The sequence below is a fragment of the Cervus elaphus genome, chromosome 29, assembly GCF_910594005.1.
Source record: "Cervus elaphus chromosome 29, mCerEla1.1, whole genome shotgun sequence".
NCBI lineage: Eukaryota > Metazoa > Chordata > Mammalia > Artiodactyla > Cervidae > Cervus > Cervus elaphus.
The window spans coordinates 27,769,347-27,784,909 of NC_057843.1; the positions used below are offsets into that span (position 1 = coordinate 27,769,347).

At 41.9% G+C, this 15,563-nt stretch overlaps 1 long non-coding RNA gene across 2 annotated transcripts in view; it reads right to left on the reverse strand.

The window, feature by feature from the left end:
- LOC122686236 overlaps window positions 1-15,563 on the reverse strand; it is a 184,211-nt gene that overhangs the window by 110,381 nt on the left and 58,267 nt on the right. For both annotated transcript variants that reach the window (XR_006338665.1, XR_006338666.1), the window contains exons 4-6: window positions 11,386-11,520; window positions 10,317-10,462; window positions 5,684-5,877 (exon numbers count right to left, since the gene is read on the reverse strand). This is a non-coding gene — a long non-coding RNA (uncharacterized LOC122686236). The remainder of the gene's footprint in view (window positions 1-5,683; window positions 5,878-10,316; window positions 10,463-11,385; window positions 11,521-15,563) is intronic.

Here is a 15,563-nt window from a genome sequence, read left to right on the forward strand (position 1 = left end):
AAATTATGTGGTATAAAGATAAGTGATATATTGAGGGTTAAGAAAAAGGAGAAAAAAGTGTTTGAAGATGCCAGTTCAATTCAGTTTGACTCAATATTTTTGGAACTCTGTATTACGTAATAGGCATTAGGTAGATCCTTCAAAGAAGAGAATAATAGGACAATATGAGACAAAATCACTTCCTCCCCCCAGAAGAATCTATAGTTTAGCAGGGAAAATAAGACCTTTAAATAAATACAATTAATTTCAGATGCTGTCAGCTGGACTCGGTGGCTAGGCCCTCTACTGCCAGCCCGACCGAAGACAGGTACTGAGTCACAAATCAGTTAGAAAGATGTGGGCAGCAAAAAATAAAAGCTAAAAGAAAAAGAACACGAAGGAGGGAAAAGAAAAAGGAGAAGGAAAGAAAAGACCTTGAATCAGATGGCTTAAACCATGAGGAATTTGCTATTTACATAACTTCAGGTCCAGATGTAGGAGGATCCCAGGCTGAGGTTACTTGCAACTCTCTGCCCTGCTGCCCTCATTACTGGCTTCTTTCTAAAGCTAGTGCCACTTGGACAGCAAGACGGCTGCAGCAGTGCCAGGCATCATGTCTAGATACGACACCAAGGAGAAAACAAGGGACAGTGTGTTTAAAGGTTTCTCTTCCAGGGCCCCTACACCACCCTACATTGGCCAGAACCAGTGTGGCTGTGGAACCATGACCCCTAGAGTCACCTACCATGAGCTGGGCCCTATATGAGGTGCCATGAACAAGACAAAGTCCCTGTCCTCAAAACTCTCATACACAAAGAGAGAAAACAGATAAGTACCCAATTACAGCACCATGGGCTATCAGAAAATTCAACAGAGGCATTTGGGAGAAATGAAGAAAATTCATGAAGCTAAAAACCTAGCTGGTGGAAAAGGAGGGAGTTATGGGCAGAGAGAGAAGTAAGTTCTGGGGCTAGGGGTGGATTCCTTGAGTCTTGGTCAGATCATGTTCTAGGCTCTACCAGGTGTAGTAGTACATTTCCAGGGCCTGGCAAACCTACTGAAAAATATTGAGTCCTTAATCAAAGAATCTGCCTGCAATGCAGGAGACCTGGGTTCGATCCCTGGGTTGGGAAGATACCCTAAAGAAGGGAATGGCAACCCATTCTAGTATTCTTGCTGGAGAATCCTATGGACAGAGGAGCCTGGTGGGCTACAGTCCACAGGGTTGCAGAGTCAGAGATGACTGAGAGACTAACACATCCAACACCCAGTCAATGACAGTCTGATGTCTTGAATGAATTAATAAGCTCAAGTATAAAAAGTAGCAGGCTGTTTCCGGCATCTGGTGGGACAGATAGGGGTCTTTCATGCTATGCTAAGGAGTTTGAATTTTATTTTGAAGACTATGGGATGCCACAGAGTGCTTTAAGTCCAGGAATGACATGACAAGAGTTTGGTTTTGTAAAAGATCATTTTTGCTGTAGCATGGTGAAGGAAAGACTTGTTGTTTAGTTGCTCAGTTGTGTCCAACTCTTTGTGACCGTATGGACTGTAGCCCGCCAGGCTCCTCTGTCCATGGCTTTCTCTAGGCAAGAATACTGGAGTAGGTTGCCATTTCCTTTTCCAGGGGATCCTCCCGACCCAGAAACTGAACACACATTTCCTACTTGGCAGGCAGATTCTTTACCACTGAGTCAATTGGGGGCAGCTACAAGGTTAGTAAGAATTTGCACAATAAAGGCCAAAGAGAATTAGAGGTTAGTCACCACTACCTAACAGGGAGTCTACCACAGAGAAACTCCTGGGTCTCCCTTCTTGTTCCATTCATTTGGCAGAAAAATGTGGGGACAGGGAATTTTTGCCTTCATTTCCTGAGCTCAACAGAACTGAAGTTTGAATACACAGTTCTCTTTGTGGCCTTTCCAATTCTTAGGTGTGGTTTCAATTTTATTTCTATGTGACCTAGAAGTGTCCTCTTAGAAGGGAACCCTCCTGTGAGTTAAAACAGACAAAAAAGCCCTGTGCATTGACCAGCATCTGGGGTAAGCAATTACGTAGACCGGAGCTTTTTAAATGATTGGTATCCCTTTCGTGTGTCTGTGCTGACTGAGCATAGGGTTAGCTGAGAGAATTTCTGCCTCTATAAAGGACTCTTACCAAATCAGCTCTTCCCGGTCTGCTTCCTGTTACCCCAACACAACTCACTCCCAGGGACCAATTGCTCTGTGCTGTCATTTCCTCATCTATTTAAGAAAAAAAAGGCAGGGAGGGGTAAATCAAAACCTGATTTAGCCTCAGGGAGTGGTTGAGGGTGAAGAGCATCCTGTCTGCTAGGTGCTCTGAGCTCTTCAAAAAGAGGAAGGTGTATTATTCATGCAAGACAGTGTTTTCCATCCTCCTCACTGGGGAGTCCTCGCTGGGGAATGGCGGAGATGGAGCACAGTCCCCCTACACACTCTCTGCACAGTCTCTCCCTGGGCCTGGCCTCTGGGAGGCTCCAGGGTGGAATGAATCACCGACAGCACAGCTCTGAGACAAGAGAAGCTGAGTTGCAGGTGCGCAGTAGGCAGTCCTGGAAGAAGGGCGGTCCTGGGCCAGCTGTGGTCTGGGCCAGGCTCAGGGACCGCCTGCTCCAGGCCCAGTTCCTCTCCAGGGCAGAGACCCTCCCTCAGCTACCATCTCCGCCTTCACAAGAGCCCCACCTCCACCCTGGGTCAGAACTTGGGACCCATTAATAATGAATCACTGAGACTTGAATTCAATTCCGCCAATGCACATTCATCGGGGTAATAATCAGGATTTTTCTGCATCCTATATATTGGCCTGTTTTTCCTTTTTGCTACAGTCACCACCTGAATAGGATTAGAGAAAGCAAAACACTGCAATTCACTGGAGATCACATTTCCCTTCCCTCCACCTTTGCCTTCGCCTCCACTTGCTGCTGAAAAACAAAGGATCAGAAAGGCCATGGCTGGGGCTCAGGCCCACTGGGCTCAGTTCCACCTGCTCACAAGCCCCAGCACTTTGATATTTACTTAGCCAAGTGAGGGCGCTCGGCTTCCAGAAGGCCTGTGCAGGGGCCAGAAGAGTTGATGCATTTGCCTTGAGGCAGAGACCTCTGGTTGGAAAATGTTCTCAGAGAGAAGTTGTGTTGTATTTTTACTGGGGTAAGCAAAAGGTTGATAAGGGGACAACAATGGGTCTCAAGCACCATGCCAAGCACCTCTCTCTATCACACACGCACACACACACAGACACACACACTACCCCCTGCCTTCCTGATTAGGGAGAAGAATTTGATGAGCTGTTTTTGTGGGCACCCCATAATGGTTTGGGGGCATTTCTCAGATTGTTTCTTCCCCAGGACAATTGTTGGATCTGCTCAGAAGGGAGCCTTGATGGGATATTCAATATCAAGCATTTGTTGCTTTAAAAATACCAGTGCCCCAGCAAGAGAAGGTCATGTACTTCTTATTGGCACGTGTTCCCAGACTTGATGTTTTCTTTGTCTTGGAAAATCGCTTAGGTTTAACGGGTGTTGCATACAAAGAATGATGGGAATTTGGTGACCGTTTCTGAAAAACAGAAAAACAAAAACAAGAGAAACCCAACCAAACCAGGCCACTCTCAGCGCCATGCAGACCCCGAGCAGCCACTCGGAATGCTTCTTGTCCTCCCTTGGGGAAAGCCCTTGGGGGCACCAGGGCACCTCTGGAGCCTCTGGGTGTCAGAGAAACCTCTCTAATGCCCAGGTCAGCCTCCTCCCTCTCTGGACCGCGTAAGCAATTTCACTCTGCCTCTCTGCAGGCCTCCTCTGCTACCCCCAACCCATCTGACTCTTCTGTCCTGTGAACGCTGAGAAGTGATATGAATGTGGACGCTTCCTGGGTGACCCCACAGAGATAGGAAGCTCATTCCAGGGTGCTCTTCCTTAAGGTGTTCCAGCTGATTTTTATACCTCAATAAGTCACATTAGATCCAAGAAATAAGGCAATGATCATTGGCTAAGCTGAAAAATGGAATGTTTACAGTGATCACTGCACTCCTCTTTCCAAGCAACCTGCTCTGTGGGTGTCGCTTTCAGAGCAAATCACTGGGGTTGGGAGGAACCTACCTGCACATCAGAGAAGGGACAGAATTCTGATCCATAAAGAACCCTGGGCATTCCACCACCAGCCTTAATTTGCCTGGCCTAAACAGAATTCAAATGGTAATCTTTTTTTTTTTCTTTTTTTAATCAGGGCCGCTGGCTTTTTGAGGCAATCTTGGAAGCAGATGCCTCAGCGAGTTCTGCTTTATCCTCCCACACCATGCTCCTCAAGGGGAGGACCTCATCTGTATTCCCAGCACTTGGCACATTCTAAACGTACGTATGTCAGTCTTGGCAGGAGCCGCCACTTAGTGAGCTTCCCCGGTGGCTCAGCGGTAAAGGAGCCGCAGGAGACACTGGTTCCATCCCTGGGTTGGGAAGATCCCCTACAGGAGGGCGTGGCAACCCGCTCCAGTATTATGGCCTGGGAAATCCCATCGGCAGAGGAGCCTGGCGGGCTACAGTCCACGGGGCTGTCAAGAGTCAGACAAGACTCAGAGACTAAACAACAAGTGACTCTTCTATCTTGTACCAAGTGCTGTGTAGATATCACTTCTCACCATTAAGTATGTTCAGCTGAATTTAACTAACCCACATATTAGGAATGGCATTGCTTTAAGGGGCATGGTGGCAGCTCAGCTGTGGAATCAGAGAGATCTACACTCAAATCCTGACATGGTCATGTAGCACTCATTCCAAATTTGAAAATAACATCTGCCCTGGGACTTCTCCGGTAGTCTAGTGACTAAGACTCTGCACTCCCAATGCAGGGGGCCCAGGTACAATCCCTGGTCATGGAACAAGAAGATCCTGCATGCTGCAACTAAGACCCAGTGCAGCCAAATAAATATTTTTTTAGAAAAAAGAAAATAATATCTGCTCTCTCTGTTCCATAGACCTACTGTGAAGGAAATGTGAATAAATACATTTGTAAGCTATTTCTTTATAAGTTCTAAAGTACCCTGCAAATTTAAGCTATCATAGTATCAACGGCTAGATCACACAGTGGGGCTGTCACAGTTTATAAAGAGATATGGTATGAGGAAAAGTAATATTTCCCAAAATATCTCCCCCACTGACCTCATATAAATGGTTCTCTCTCATCTGACTCATAATTCCCACGACTGGCATGAGTAATAGCTGGGACAGCAGAAGAGCTTGTTGCCAAGTCACCAAATTAGTTATCTAATCCCGCTGACCTGGTGAATGTACACGCTCTATCAGAAGACATTTGCTTTTATCTGACAGGAATAATAATACATATTCACCACCCTGGCCTCGGGACTCTGCTTTGTGCCATAACTTAGATCAGGAAAGATTGTTGATCCTCTTGTTATTCCATGGAATGTTCTGCAGGACCACAGTTTAGCTGACACCAGGCTAATCAACCAGGTAAGCAGACAGGATGAGATATTTTGGTAAAGCACATATGTGTCACAAGTGGGGAGATACATCCACTGGAAATTCGTGGATCTCAGGGGCATTTCTAGAAGCTCATGTTTCTGTAATACTAGAATAGTTCCCCCAAGATGAAAGAAATACTGTTGTATCATACATGTATCACCACTAAGAATGAGCAACACTTTTATTGGCCTTTGTTGGGTCAATACATACCACATATGGATGTCCTCCTCTGACCATGTTGCTGAGTAAGGCATAAGGTTATTAAGTCTTGAGTGGAGTCCAAGGCTGGAGAAGCTGATTCAGGCCACAACACAAGTCATTCTGCCAGCAGGTCTTCTGACTAGTGAGTCTAATGGAGCTTGAAGTGTTTAGGTTAGGATGCTCATTGGAATCCATGTCAATCCCTGAAAGATGATTCACAATGAAGAGTTCAAGTTCTGATAGAATCACAAGGTGATTATATCCAATATCATATAAGCATACACTTTTTATAAAAAACAAGTTTCCTGCGGTATAAGTTGTTGTTCAGTCACTAAGTTGAATCCAACTCTTTGTGACCTAATTTACTGTAGCACTCTAGGCTCCGTGTCCTTCATTAACTCCCAGAGTTTGCTCCGATTCATGTCTATTGATTCAGTGATGCTATCTAACCAACACATTTTCTGACGCCCTCTTCTCCTTTTGCCTTCAATCTTTCCCAACATCAGAGGCTTTTCCAGTGAGTCAGCTCTCCTCATCAGGTGGCCAAACTACTGGAGCTTTAGCTTCAGCATCAAATGTGTTTCCAATGAATATTCAGGGTTTATTTCCTTTATGTTGATTGGTTTGATCTCCTTGCAGTCCAAGGGACTCTCAGGAGTCTTCTCCAGCACCACAATTCAAAAGCATCAATTTTTCGGCACTCAGCCTTCTTTATGATCCAATTCTCACATTTGTACATGACTATTGGAAGAACTATAGTTTCAACTATCCACACCTGGGCTGGCAAAGTGATGTCTCTGCTTTTTAATACACTGTCTAGGTTTATCATAGCTTTCCTTCAAAGGAGCAAGTGTCTTTTAATTTCATGGCTGCACTCACCATTTGCAGTGAATTTGGAGCCCAAGAAAATAAAATCTATGGCTGCTTCCACTTTTTTCCCATCTATTTGCCATGAAGTGATGGGACCAGATGCCATTATCTTAGTTTTTTTAGAGTTTTAAGCCAGCTTTTTCACTCTCCCCTTTCACCGTCATCAAGAGACTTTCTGCCATTAGAGTGGTACCATCTACATATCTGAGAGGTTTTTTTGATGTTTCTTCAGTCAATCTTGATTCCAGCTTGTGATTCATCCAGCCCTGGATTTTCCATGATGTGCATATAAGTTAAATAAACAGGGTGACAATATACAGTTGTTGTACTTGTTGTACTCCTTTCCCAATTTTGAACCAGTTGGTTATTCCATGTCCAGTTTCAACCACTGCTTCTTGACTTGCATACAGGTTTCTCAGGAGACAGGTAAGGTGGTATGGTATTCCCATCTCTTGAAGAATTTTCCACAGTCTGTTGTGATCCACACAGTCAAAGGCTTTAGCATAGTCAATGAAGGAAAAGTAGATGTTTTTCTGGAATTCTCTTGCCTTTTCTATGATCCAACAAATGTTGGCAATTTGATCTCTGGTTCCTCTGCCTTTTCTAAACCCAGCTTGTACATCTGGAAGTTCTCGGTTCAGGTATTGCTAAAGCCTAGCTTGAAGGATTTTGAGCATAACCTTACTAGCATGTGAAATGAATGCAACTGTGCAGCAGCTTGAGCATTCTTTGGTATTGCCTTTCTTCGGACTTGGAATGAAAACAGACCTTTTCCAGTCCTGTACCCACTGCTGAGTTTTCCAAATTTGCTAAAATACTGAGTGCAGCACTTTAACAGCATCATCTTTAAGGATTTTAATTAGTTTAGCTGGAATTCCATCACCTCCACTAGCTTTGTTTATAGTAATGCTTCTTCAGGCCCACTTGACTTCACACTCCAGGATGTCTAGCTCTAGGTGAGGGACCACACCATCATGGTTATCTAGGTGATTAAGACATTTCTTGTATTGTCCTGTGTATTCTTGCCACCTCTTCTTAATCTCTTCTGCTTCTGTCATGTCCTTACCATTTCTGTCCTTTATTGTGCCCATCTTTGCATGAAATGTTCCCTTGATATCTCTAATTTTCTTGAAGAGATCTCTAGTCTTTCCATTTCTACTGTTTTCTTCAATTTGCATTGTTCATTTAAGAAGACCTTCTTATCTCTCCTTGCTATTCTCTGGAACTCTGCATTCAGATGAGTATATCTTTCCCTTTCTCCCTTGACTTTCACTTCTCTTCTTTTTTCAGCTATTTGTAAAGCCTCCTCAGACTACCACTTTGCCTTCTTACATTTCTTTCTCTTTGGAATGGTTTTGATCATTGCCTCCTGTACCATAATGTTACAAACCTCCATTCATAGTTCTTCAGGCACTCTATCTTCCAGATCTAATCCCCTAAATCTATTTGTCACCTCCACTGTATAATCATAAGGGATTTGCTTAAAGTCATACCTGAATGGCCTAGTGGTTTTCCATACTTTCTTCAATTTAAACCTAAATTTTTCAATAAGGAGCTGATGATCTGAGCCACAGTTAGCCCCAGCTCTTGTTCTTGCTGATGATATAGAGCTTCTCCGTCTGTTTTATTGTATTGAAGTAAGTACAATACAATAAAACAAGCCCATTTTAGCACACATTTCAATGACTTTTGATAATTTATATGCCTAAGAAACCATAGCACAATCAAGACAAGAAACATTTTCTTCCAACCAGAATGCTTCCTATGCCCCCTCACACCAATCCCTACTCCAGTCCCTGAACCTAGCCCCAGGCAACCACTAAGTCTGTCATTATATACTTGATTTATCTTTTCTGGAGACTTATATAAATGGAATCGGGCAGTATTAACTCTTTTGTATTGGGATCTTTTTCATTCAGTGTAATATTTTTGAGACTGCTCCATTCTGTCACATGTATCAGTAATATTAGCAATTTGCTCCTTTTTATTAATGAGAAATAACACGTTGTATGGACACACCACAATTTTTTTGTCCATTAATAAACTTTTGGGTTGTTTCCAGGTTATAGTTCTCATGAATAAAGCTGTTATAAATATTCTTGTAGAGTATTTGTTTGGACATATATTTTTGTTTCTCTTGGGTAGACACTGAAGGAGTAGAATTTTGAGGGCATACGGTGAGTGCACATTTAAATCTGAAAGAAACCAATAAACTATTTTTCAAAATACCATCTTACAATCTCATCAAAATATAGGAGAGTTCTAGCTGCTGCCCATCCTCTCCAGTATCTAGTACTGTCAATGTTTTAAATTTTAGCTATTCTAGTAGGTGTAGTTTAGCACTATTTATTTATTTATTTTTATTTTCCATTTATTTTTATTGGCTGGAGGCTAATTACTTTACAATATTGTAGTTTTTGCCATACACTGACATGAATCAGCCATGGATTTACATGTGTTCCCCATCCCAATCCCGCCTCACACCTCCCTCCCCATCCCATCCCTCTGGGTCTTCCCAGTGCACCAGTCCCGAACACTTGTCTCATGCATCCAACCTGGGCTGGTGATCTGTTTCACCCTTGATGATATACATGTTTTGATGCTGTTCTCTCAAAACATCCCACCCTCGCGTTCTCCCACAGAGTCTAAAAGTCTGTTCTGTACATCTTTGTCTCTTTTTCTGTTTTGCATATAGGGTTATCGTTACCATCTTTCTAAATTCCATATATATGCGTTAGTATACTGTATTGGTCTTTATCTTTCTGGCTTACTTCACTCTGTATAATGGGCTCCAGTTTCATGCATCTCATTAGAACTGATTCAAATGAATTCTTTTTAATGGCTGAGTAATATTCCATGGTGTATATGTACCATAGCTTCCTTATCCATTCGTCTGCTGATGGGCATCTAGGTTGCTTCCATGTCCTGGCTATTATACAGTGCTGTGATGAACTATTTAAATGTAGTTTTAATTTTCATTCCCTGATGTCTAATGATGTTGAGATGGGTTTATTAGATATTTTTATATCTTTTGTGAAGTCTCTGTTCAAATTTTGCCCCTTGTTAATTGATTTTCTTATTGAGTTGTTAAAGTCCTCTATATATTTGTAAACAAGTCATTCGTCAGATATACAAATATGAATACTTTCTCCTAATCTGTGACTTACCTCATTTTCTTAATAGCTTCTCCAAGAGTAGAAGCTTTGAACTTTGATGAAGTTCAGTGATCACATTTTATTTAATGGTTTTCTTTCTGTGTCTTGCTTAATTTTCAACCAAAAAAAGTGAGGCAACAGACTGAGCTGATGGCATCCATTGTGTTACTATGTATCCCAACACCCAGAAGTAGCCAGTCTCACAGAATGGTAAAATGGTCTTGGACACTCAGTTTCAGCTGCAAATGGAAGATACCATATTCCAAGTTTGGACTGAGTCCTGTAGAATGCAACACAGTGAAGGACAGGGAGGCCTGGCCTGCTGCAGTCCATGGGGTCACAGAGTCAGACACAACTGAACAATAGGATGTGACATATGCTGTGAACGAGTGACCAATATATAGTGTTTCTTCCACAGTTGGAAAACATAATTCCACCAACCAAAGTGCAGAAATAGGAAAGGAACCCTTAGTATTTCACCCAATGCTGGACTTTTTAAATGTTTACTTCTCATTCTTGGAACTCTGCTGGTTCAGAGGCCCTAGTGCTAAAAAAATTAATTTTCCTACCAAGAAACTCAACCATATTTCCAGTGAATTGGATGTAAAAATTGTCACCTAGAATGTTAGGCTCCTCATTCCACCGGACACTGTTGCTTACTTCAGGTAAACCTGCCTCCAGTCCTGCCCCTGGATTTACCCAGTTCACAGACGAGTATTCTCTGGCTGATCAATATCTCCGGCAAAATGACTGCTGGTGTTTCCTGCAAAATGGAAAAACGTTCTCAGTTTTTCACCAGTCACTTTGTATCTTATCCTTTTTGCTGCAAATATAATTTTCTTAAGAAAGGGACTTAAAATTTCAAAAATAGTTTAGTTTACCACAAGGGAGGGAATTGTTTACACTATATACACATTTAATTAGTTATGGCATCAAGCTATATGGATAGACTAACACATTGCCTATTTTATTCATTGGTATAGATTACTTTTATGATAAACCTATTGGGACCCACTGTGCCCAACAGCAGACGAATGGGACTGTAAGGGAGTCAGACAGAGGATGGAAGAAAAGAGTTCCAATATATACCCTAATAGGTTACCTTGAGGCTTAAAGAAAAGATACTCACAAGGAAACATGAGAAAGAAGTGAAATCAAACTTCACTTGTCCAAAATACCTAGTCTCACCACTACGGAAGAATGAAATCTAGTAGAAACTCCACAGATAACTGAGTTAGGATAAAAATTCTCATCCAAACTCTGCTGATCTTCAAGGAAAGTTCACAGTGCCAAAAATAGTGCAACTAGACCCTATTTTTCTCATCTGCAAAATGGGGAAATTAAAAATGGATGAGAATACTGATTCTGTTTCTTAGTCTCATGAGTTTAGTATGATATCTAATCGGACCCTTTGATCATCTCAAGTAATGGTGCATAAGGTATTTAAATTTATTCAGAATGTTTCTTTTGAAGAAGTGGAAACAAAACATATTCTCATCTACTAATCTTTAAATTTTCCAAGGAGGGCACTTAAAAAAAGAAAGTATCCTAGCGCCAAGACTTAGGGCTAAACCTGGACTTTAGTCTTAGTTCTGCCAATAACTTGTTCTGTGACCATAACCAAGTCACCTCCATCCACAGGGACTTAACTTTGTCTACAACATTACAGGATGAGATATTACTCACCTGGACCCCTCCAGCTCCAGATTCAGTGATACGGGACCTCCTGCCATAACTGGCTGCAGTCCTCACAGTGATTTGTCCCAGGATGTCTTGTCTCAGAGTTTGGAAGATGTGAATAGCTTCTCTTGTCCATTTGCTCTGGAGGAAATGAAAGGCACAAAGTATGGAAACATCAATTGTGAATACTGTGATTTCAACAAAATTAGCTTTTGATATAGTCTTACTCTCTAACCATTGAACATCACAGCTTATTCTCAGCTCCCCCAACCCAAGCTTTCCCCCCCAAGTTCAGGACTCTCAGATGATATTTGGGGTAATCTGGTGAGCAGACTGCATAGACTGGACGAAACACAAGGAAACATCAGGGTTTGGCAATCTTCAAGAAAGTCAAGAAAATCTTTAAATAGTGGTCACAACAGCAAATACTTACTTTTTTTTTCTCATTTATGCTTAGGGTTGTCAATGTTTCATTGGTAAAGTTTAATTCAACAACATAATTTATTTTAAAATAAATTAACCTAACATAAATATTTTACATGTTTTGTACATCAGCTACATATTTTGTGGGATGGCTATCTATTCATACCAAGTGTATTCACACCTATGATGCCAAATTCTTGGAATAAGTCTTATTTGAGTTATCTTAGTCCCTGGAATTTTGTTCTACATTTTTCATTCTAAAATTCATGAAGAATCAGTCCCCAGCATATCCTATATCACATTAAGCAATGTGCAGACTCCCAGGACACAATATATTGATATCCATATTGCAGTCAAAGAAATCAAGGCAAATATGGGTTAGGCAACTTTTCAGTACATAGAAAATGAAAAAGAAAATTCAGGATCCTCTGATACCTGTTTGTCAATGGAAGGTTGTCAATAAATCTTTATGAGTGAATGCAAGAAGACAGGACAGTGTTTGAATTACTGTATTACACTGTCTCCCAAAGAGTAACACAAACGCTGAGACCAGGTGGCAAGTGCCATGCTCAGACAACTCCAAGTAATTTTCTATGACACTGACATCAGGTGAATAGTTTCTTGGTTTGCTATTTGCTATTTTTAAAGCAACTTCCAAAGTCTGAAAACTTTTAGTCCAATTTCTTCTAGCTTCTGAAACTATAGACTACTTTGTGATTTAAGTTTATACTGATGACCCTGGGATTTCCATTCATTTATAAATAAAAATGGTTTGCATTTTTATGTACAGCATATGATATTTTACATTATATATTTTATACTAAGAGAAACAATTTCATCATATCTATTAAATTATATGGAAATTATATCAAAATGCATTGCATATGCTATATTTCAATGAAATGTATTATTTTATGGCAACTCCTTCTATATTCTAGGCCCTATCCTGGTACTCAGTCTCCAAAGATAGTAAAAAACAGGTTGTAGACCCTGAGAAACCTACAGCCATGTGGAAAAGATGGAAATGTTAAAAATTTTTTTTTGTTAAAATGCAAAGACAAACTTTTTGTTTACAAGAACACTTTCTAAATTATTTGGCATCATGTCTTCAACTTACTGTTAAACAATTCAGAAAAAATATATACTGTGTATATATATAAATAAATGTGTATATTTCTATGTATATATATGTGTGTGTGTGTGTATGCACACATATTTAGGGGTTTCCCCAGTGGCTCAGCAGTAAAGAACCCACCTGCAATGCAGGAGATGCAAACCCACAGCTTCGATTCCTAGGTCAGGAAGATCCCCCAGAAAAGTAAATGGCAGTCCACTTCACTAGTCTTGCCTGGGCACATGGACAGTCCATGGGGTCACAAAAGAACTGGACACAATTTAGCGACTAAACAATAATACATATTTAGAGAAAGAACAATAAGGCAAATACAAGAAAATACTAGCATGTGGGGAATCTAGGTAAAGGATATACAGCCTACATTCTCCAGGAGGCAATACTGTGTTCACAAGAATGGAAATTGTTCTTGGGGGCAACAAAACTCACTCTTTTTCCATGTAAAGCTCAGACATACAGAGAGTTCACAGGCATATTTACCGCAAATCTATGGTATTAAAATTTCATGGCAGAAGGTAATTAGGAAAAAAAATCTAGAAAGGGTTGGGGGGGAAGGGGGCAATAATGAGAAAAGGGTTGAGAAACGTTGGTATGTAGGAAATCTTTATCCTCTTCTTGTAATTTTTTCTATAAGTCTGAAATTATTTCAGAACAGAAAGTGTAAACATTGTGACGTGCTAGTACTAGGAGAGTTACGGGAGGCTGGACGAGGCTGCCCTAATTCTGCAGGGGAGGTGAGGGCAGTTCTGGGTCAGGTGACAGGGGAGGTCCCCACTAGAAAGATGACATTTGCCCCAAGTCTTAAAGAAAAGTCATGAGTGTGCTGGGCAGATAAGGACATGGCCTAATCCCAATAAGCCTCAGAGGAAGATTAAATTCTATATCATTTAGTTGCATTGTTTAGCATATTTTACCATATTCTAAAGACATGCAAACTAATAACCCAGGTCTTTTCTAAAGGATGACTCGCAATTAAATAACAATCCTTTGCCAGGCAGAAGAACCAACTACAAAACTTTCTAAAGAAATGGGAGTTTGAGGGAGCATCTTCTTTCCTCTAGGCTTCACTGATTTCCCAAACTTTCAGTCTCCAAGGGAATGTTTCTCAGTTCATGATTTACAGACTTAGGAAATCCTTGGGGATTTTGGATAGGGAAGGTGCCATCCTGGGAAATTGGCCTTTAGCTCTGATGTTGCGCTGGGTCAGAAGGCTTCAGAGAGGCTTTCACGTTGCAGGGCAGCAGACCCTGCCTTGCTGTCAGCTGGAAACTTGACACTGAACTGTGGAAATGCACACAGTCAGAGAGCATGCTGTGAGAAGAGGCACACAGAGGGGCAAGCGCTGGAAAAATTGTACTTTTCTCCCCATGACAGTTGCCTTTTGTTTGGACAAATAATTTGAGGAGAGAACAAAAAAGCAGCTGTTTGCTTAATGCCAAGCCACAGAAACATGGAGCCTTCCTGGCTCAAGCTAGGAGCAAATTCCTCCTCATCCCAAGCATTCCTGATGATTTGCCTTCTGGTCCTGCAGACTGAGGTGACACAAAAAGCACCCACTGTCCCCGGAGCCCCTTTCACTGGGCAGAGGCCATCTCACTCATTCATTACTCAGTAGGACAGGGGCCAGGGAAGCCAGAGAGCTCCATGCCAGGTCAGGCCAAGCCAGAGGGTGGCTGTGATGGGGAAGGGTGAATGACAACAAGTCATTCATGCACACGGATGCTCTGCCTGCTAGTTCAGTCTGTAGACAGAACAATCTGCAAAAAGCAGAGCACAAGACCTTGTACTCAAAAGTTTTGGAGTTTGTAACATATACAGATTCACACACACATACACACATGTCCCAAAACACACAAACTGCTTGTGATACACACATTTGGTGCCAATATAAACAGGAACTTGGCCAAAAACTGTATTGGTTAGCAACTGGCCAATGAAGTGTTTAAAGTTAGAGGCCAACAGAAAAACTCAAACAGTGGTGTTTTTTCCTAAACTTGAAGTCACCAGTCAGTATTGCTTTTCCTTTGCAGAATGGTTTTCTAATATCTTCACTTGGGAAAGATCCTGTCTGCAAAGAGGCCTGTGACGGGTTTGCTATTAGGTGAATTCATTACCGTAAATCCATCCTAGGCGAGTTCCAATAACAATTACCAGGCCATCAAGGCATGAAACTCAAGGGCCGCTTAGAATTTGTGACCAACGCCAGGGAGAGGGAGGAGGGAGGCATGGGGCTTCGAGAACTACCCAGTCTCCAAAGTTTATGGAAGGACTGAGGCTCCAGAGAGGGAAGGAGCAGCTTGTGGGGCCTGCTAGCTGACACCTGGAAGAGCAGGCTAGCGAGGAGGCACGGCCTCTTCCCTCAGACCCTCAGAGTCCACCCCCAGCACCGTGCAGAGCAAGTACATCATCCTGGGGACACATCCACATTCGAGAGGTGACTTCTTCCCACAAGCTCCCACCTTCAGGTGTCAAATGCCTTCTGCCCACTCATAAAGGCTGTTCCCAGGAAAGGACTAATGACTTTTATTTACCACTTAGACCAAGTCACTGTTTCCAGGTCACAGGATGTGTTTCACTTGAAGTCAATGCCCAGCGGCACTGACTTCTGCTAGAAGAACTAGAGCCTTTG